Here is a 7,331-nt window from a genome sequence, read left to right on the forward strand (position 1 = left end):
ATAAAATGTTATAAGTACACCTCTGCATGACATTGTATATTTATTTAAACATATAAATACTATCATTTGTCTATAACATTTTATTAGTACACCTCTGCATTACATTTTATATTTATTTACACACATAAATAATATAATTTGTCCATGAAATGATACAAGTACACCTCTGCATTACATTGTATATTTATTTAAACATATAAAAATCATCATTTGTCTATAAAATGCTATAAATACACCTCTGAAATGCATTATGTATTTAATAAAATGTATAACTTCTATCATTTGTCCATAAAAATGACTAAATAGGCTCTTCCAATTAAGTTTATATGCTTACAATATAACTAAGCACTGTTTGATTTTGTATTTTATTTAGTATTTTTTAATTGAAAAAAAAGTTAATAGAATGATTATAATAACTAAACACTATTTCATCCTGTATTTTATTTAGTATTTTTTAATTGAAAAAGTAATAATAACAAAACAGTGTTTCATTTTCTATTTCATGTTGTATTTTTAAAAATAAGAAACAAAAGTAAATACAATAATAACAATAATAAAATGTTTAAGTTTTTGTATTTTATTTTGTATTTTTTAATAAAAAATAAAGTTAATAAAATAATAATAACTAAACACTGTTTTCTTTTTTAATTGTATTTTGTAATTGTTCATTGAATAAAAATAAAAGAAAAATGAATAAAACAGTGTTTCATTTTCTATTGTATTTTGTTGTTTTCTTTAAATAGGAAAATAATAAAAGTAAATAAAAAAAATTTAATAAAAATCTGTGTTTCATTTTCTGTTTTATTTTTGTATTATTTAAGTTAAAAAAATACACTTTAATAAAATAATAACCAAACACTCCTTCATTTTGTATTTAATTTTGTATTTTTTCCATTTAAAAAATAAAAGTTAAATGATAACAAAACAGTGTTTCATCTTCTATTTTATTTTGTATTTTATGAAGAAAATAATAAAAATAAATAAAATAATAAAACAGATGCATCTTGTATTTTTAAAATTAAAAATAAAAGTAAAAGAAATATTGAAACTGTTTAATTTTGTATTTTATTTAGAATTGTTTTAATTAAAAAAATTAAAGTACCTCAAATAATATATATATATATATAAATATTTTATTTTAAATTTTTTTTATTTTTTATTTCTTTTTTTTTAAATTTTTTTTTCAGTTAAAAAAACAAATGTAAGTCAAATAACAATAATAATGACAGTGTTTAATGGATAACTTTTTTCAGTTAAAAAACCAAATGTAAGTCAAATAACAATAATAAAGACAGTGTTTAATGGATAAATACAAAACACATTTTGTGCTTACATAAAAAAATCTTCAATCATGACTTTAAACACAACATTTGAAGTGACATGTTTGAAGTGATGTACTACAAAGTCCAACTCCACAAACTCTGCGAAATATTCCAAGAAATGTCATTCAGACATTATTAGCTGGGCAATCAAAAGTGAAACCAAATGAACACCCTTTCCGGTATTTAACTTTCTATTATATTTAATGAACTATGTCCAAATGAAAAAGACTGTCCCAAATGATCTTATTCCTCATTGTATTAATGACTTTATTAGGGTTACATTGTTCCTCGTTTGTGCAGCCACGAGTCAAACGGGCCACTTTCTTACTCGAATTGTGTCTCAGTTGCACAAAAGCAATATGTTTAGGATGGCATAGTCAAGCTGCACAGTTCCAGCACTCCACTTTCATTTCCAGGAAGCGTTCAGCCTCTCACGCCAGTAAATCACGCCTGCAGTTAGAAGGTAGTTATGTCTGCTTTATTACTTTTAATATTTCCTATTGACCGGGACGATTATGCGCGTCGTTATATAATTCCCTCTTTTCAATAAAAACGTCCGGAAAGTAAACAGTGGTTGGATCCGTCCAACAAAGGTCAAAGATTAAAAAAAAATAAAAATCCTAAAAGGCGTTGCAATGATTAGCCTTTGTGATGCAACGGTGTCATAAAGTTTTATTGACATGCGCACAGTCCGACATACAAAGAGCACGTCGTCAATCAGCCTGTTGCAAAATAAAAAGATGTCTGGAAAAAAAAAGATCACCCCGAGGGTCCTTTCACGGCAGAATGCAGCGTCGACATTTACTATCCCGGCCAGCGCCATGTCGGCCATTACCGCTGGTGCTCACTAAAGAGTGAATGGAGGGATGGTTTCAGTCGTGTATATTGCTTCGTAAAAAATATACGAGCTCCGGGGTTTGAAAAGTGCTCAATTAAAAACACATCAAAGTCATTCAGGTGCTCCTCATCAGCATTGAGGGCATTAGATCTACGCCAGTAAGTTTGGAATATCTTCAGATAATTATGGGCGCTCGTTAGGTAGGAACACGCCGTAACTTGGCCTGCTCTTCCTGCAAATGACACCGCTTTAATTAACATGTAACGCTGTGCTTCTGCCTGCTCCTTTTCATTCACACGCAATATGTGTGGAGAGGTTTTCTTCTCTCTCTTTGACTTGTGTCCATTTTTGAGTATTTTTGGTGAGTTGTGTACGAAATTAGTAAAAAAAAACAACTTATCATACAAATACCTCATATTAAAAAGTAACTTTCTGATCATAACCTTGTTGCTTGACTAAAAAAAATAAAAAAAATGAACACATTTAAATAATCGATAAAAATAGGGTTTAGTTCATGGGTGTCAAATCTGGCCCGCCGTGTAATTTAATTTGGCCCTTGAGGCAATATCAATTAAGCATTAGATCTGGCTCACCGTTTTTATACAGCGTCCTTGCCGCTGTAACAACGCATTCACCGCTAATGCTCATACTTGCCGACCCTCTTTATTTTCCCGGTAGACTCCCGAAGTTCAGTGCCCCTCCCGAAAATCTCCCGGGGCAACCGTTCTCCCGAATTTCTACCGATTTCCACCCGGACAACTATATTGGGGGTGTGCATTTAAGGCACTGCCTTTAGCGTTCTCTACAACCTGTCGTCACGCCCGCTTTTCCTCCATACTATCAGCGTGTCACATAATATTTGTGGCTTTTACACACACACACACACACGCACAAGTGAATGCAATGCATACAGCCATACAGGTCACACTGAGGGTGGCCGTATAAACAACTTTAGCACTGTTACAAATATGCGCCACACTGTGAACCCACACCAAACAAGAATGACAAACACATTTCGGGTGAACATCCGCACCTTAACACAACAGAACAAATACTCAGAACCCCCTTACAGCACTAACTCTTCCGGGAAACGTCCAGCAAACTGACCAATAATTAACGTTTTATTCATAGCTCGGTTGGTAGAGCGGCCGTGCCAGCAACTTGAGGGTTGCAGGTTCGATCCTCGTTTCAGCCATCTTAGTCACTGCCGTTGTGTCCTTGGGCAAGACACTTTACCCACCTGCTCCCAGTGCCACCCACACTGGTTTAAATGTAAAAATTAGATATTGGGTTTCACTATGTAAAGCGCTTTGAGTCACTAGAGAAAAAGCGCTATATAAATATAATTCACTTCACTTCACTTCATGCATTCTCTCTTGCTACTTCAAGGCTTGAATGTTTGGTTCATTCATTATTGTTATTTTATTTTCAAATGTATGCCTGTGGAAAAAATTTGATATTTACCTGAGAAAATTGCAAATAGAAAAAAAGGCATAACATTTTTATTAAAATTGTATTTGATATGCCATTGATATTTTTTTAATTATTATTATTATTATTTGAACCTGGATTTTGCATGTCACTAAAGTTATATAAGCCTTGCTTGTTCAATATTTAATGCAAAACTTGTTTGGGTCCCTATTAAAAGGTTAATTTGTTCAACCTTGGCCCGCAGCTTTGTTCCGTTTAAAAATTTTGGCCCACTCTGTATTTGAGTTTGACACCCCTGGTTTGACTTAATAAATACATTTGAATAAATACTTAAAAAAAATATATATGTATTTTTTAGAAGACTATTTTTGGTTTGCTGTATCCGAAATTAATGAGAAAAAGTAAAATGCAACACGTATCACGGCGTGGCGAAGTTGGTAGAGTGGCTGTGCCAGCAATCTGAGGGTTACTGGTTCAATCCCCACCTTCTACCATCCTAGTCACGTCTGTTGTGTCCTTGGGCAAGACACTTCACCCTTGCTCCTGATGGGTTCTTGTTAGCGCCTTGCATGGCAGCTCCCGCCATCAGTGTGTGAATGGGCGAATGTGGAAATACTGTCAAAGCGCTCTGGGATCCTTAAAAAGGGGTAGAAAAGCGCTATACAAGTACAACCCATTTACCATACAAGTACTTAATATTAAAAGGTACTTTTTTTATGATAAAATTGTAGCCTGATTAAAAAAAATATCAAAATAATTTGAATAAATACTCAATAAAATTATTGCTTGATTCATACAAATTTTAATAAATACTTAAAAAAACAAACTCTTAGCATTTAATGTTTTTCCACACATAATATATATATTTTTTGTTTTTAGATGACAAGTATTTTTTATTTGCTGTGTCCAAAATATATAAGAAAAATAAAATACAACACGTATTATACATGTACTTAATATTAAAAGGTACCTTTCTTAGGATAAAATTGAAACATGATTAAAAAATTATTTTAAAAATCAATACATTTACATAAATAATCGATAAAATTAGGGTTTAATTTAGTTCATACTAATTTAATAAATACTTAAAAAAATTTTTTAGCATTTAATGTTTTTTCACACATAATATATAATTTTTTCTTTTAGAAGAAGCGTATTTTTGGTTTGCTGTGCTCAAAATATACAAGAAAAATAGAATACAACACGTATTATACAAGTACTTGATATTAAAAAGTGCCTTTCTTATGATAAAAATTGTAGCTTGATTAAAAAATGTATCAAAAAAAAAAGAATGAATGTATATAAATACCAAATAAAATTAGGGTTTAATTTAATTCATACTAAATACTTAAAAAAAACTCTTGGCATTTAATGTTTTTCCACACATAATGTAATAATATTAATGGATCAGATTTATATCGCGCTTTTCTATTATTAGATACTCAAAGCGCTCACAGAGAAGTGGGAACCCATCATTCATTCACACCTGGTGGTGGTAAGCTACATCTGTAGCCACAGCTGCCCTGGGGTAGACTGACGGAAGCGTGGCTGCCAGTTTGCGCCTACGGCCCCTCCGACCACCACCTATCATTCATTCATCATTCATTCACCAGTGTGAGCGGCACCGGGGGCAAAGGGTGAAGTGTCCTGCCCAAGGACACAACGGCGGGGAGCGAACCTGCAACCCTCAGGTTTCTAGCACGGCCGCTCTACCCACTACACCATGCCGCCCCCAAATGTATATTTTTTTGCTTTTAGATTAAGATTGTTTTTGGTTTGCTTGGCCCAAAATATATAAGAAAAATAAGACACAACACGTATTATACACGTACTTAATATTAAAATGTACCTTTCTTATGATAAAACTGTAGCTTGATTAAAAAATGTATCAAAAAAAGTAATACATTTAAATAAATACTCAATAAAATTAGGGATTAATTTATTAAATATTTATATATTTTCATATATAATATATTTAATAAATACATTTATAAACACTCTTAGCATTTAATGTTTTTCACACATATTATATATTTTTTGGTTTTTAGATGAGTATTTTTGATGTCCAAAATATGTCAAAAAAATAAAATACAAAATGCATTAACCGATCGTAGCTGAGATAGGCGCCAGCGCCCCCCGCGACCCCGAAAGGGAATAAGCGGTAGAAAATGGATGGATGGATGGATTATACGTATATTTAATATTAAAAAGTAACTTTCTTAAGGACGTGGTTGTGGCTTGTGCAGCCCTTTGAGACACTTGTGATTAAGGGCTATATAAATAAACTTTCACTGATTGATTGATTATGATAAAGTTGTAGCTTGATTAAAAAAAATAATAATAAAAAAAATAAATACATTTAAATAATCGCTAAAAATAGGGTTTACTTTAATTCATATACAATATCAATACATACAGTTGAATAAATACTTAAAAAAAAAACTTTTACCGTTTAATGTTTTTCACACAATATATATCTTTTTTGTTTTTGGATGAAAACTATTTTTGGTTTGCTGTGTTCGAAATTAATAAAAAAATAAAATACAAAACATTTTATACAAATACTTAAGATTAAAAGGAGCTTTCTTATGATAAAGTTGTAGAAGCTCATACATTTGAATAAATTCTGTATAAAAACTCTTTCTATTGAATGTTTTTCATACAATATATATATATATATATGTATATATATATATATATATATATATACATATATATATATATATATATATATATATATATATATATATATATATTTTTTTTTAGCTGAATAGTATTTTAGTTTGTAGTGTCTGAAATAAAAAATTTAAAATTTAAAACACATAAACAAATACTTGAAATGAAAAAAGTAACTTTTTCATGATGATACTGTAGTCTAAACAGTATTAGAAGGTCAATTTGAAAACAAAATAAATACATTTAAATGATTAAAAAAAACGATTTTATTTCAATTAATAAACATAAAAAAATTTAAAATGATGCTATTTAATGCTTTTTACGCAGTATATATATTTTTTTTAGATGAAAAGTAGTTTTGGTTGGTTGTGTCCGAAATATATACAAAACACAAACAATGAAAAGTAACTTTTTTTTAATGTAACTTACATAAGTTAAAAACTGAATTTAAAGAAAATAATATATTTTAATAATCTATATAATAAAACAGGCTTTGATTCAACCAATACAAATTAAATGAATACATACATTTGAAGGAATATAAAACAACTCATATCATTTATTGTTTTCAATAAAATGACAATTTGATTGTAATACAAAAAGTAATTTTTTTAAATATATATATTTTTAAAAAAAACAATTCTTGACACCAACAAGGGTTGGTGTCAAGAATCACTTTCTATCGAGGGAAAATCACTTTTCCCTCGATAGAATTAATTATTTAATCACATTTTTCCTCTTAGGCGAGGGCATTCATTTCATTGCATCGCATATTCACAACCTCACATCTCAGCATGTCCGAAAAGGAGTCGGAAGAAGCAGAGCTCATTCAACCCTCCAGTTTTCTTCACAACCTGCAACACAAAGACGTAAACAAGTCGATAAAACCGTTTGGCAATAAATACGACTGTCAATTCGGCGTTGTCAGGTGTCGGCGGCAGCGGGTCAATAACAAGAATGCTTCGGGCTTCGCTTTCACACCCCACGCCCTTCCTGAGGGCCGGGAATCGAACCCGCACTCTTTGTCGTGACAGGCAATAAAAGTCCCGCTTCATATTTCAACG

General features: G+C 30.9%; 1 long non-coding RNA gene across 1 annotated transcript in view; it reads left to right on the top strand.

The window, feature by feature from the left end:
- LOC133539472 (uncharacterized) overlaps positions 1-153 on the top strand; it is a 37,906-nt gene extending 37,753 nt beyond the window's left edge. Inside the window, exon 4 of the long non-coding RNA XR_009803393.1 lies at positions 1-153. This exon is cut by the window's left edge and continues 525 nt beyond it. This is a non-coding gene — a long non-coding RNA (uncharacterized LOC133539472).
- The last annotated feature ends 7,178 nt before the right edge of the window (positions 154-7,331 follow it).

The sequence above is a fragment of the Nerophis ophidion genome, linkage group LG21, assembly GCF_033978795.1.
Source record: "Nerophis ophidion isolate RoL-2023_Sa linkage group LG21, RoL_Noph_v1.0, whole genome shotgun sequence".
Classification (NCBI taxonomy): domain Eukaryota; kingdom Metazoa; phylum Chordata; class Actinopteri; order Syngnathiformes; family Syngnathidae; genus Nerophis; species Nerophis ophidion.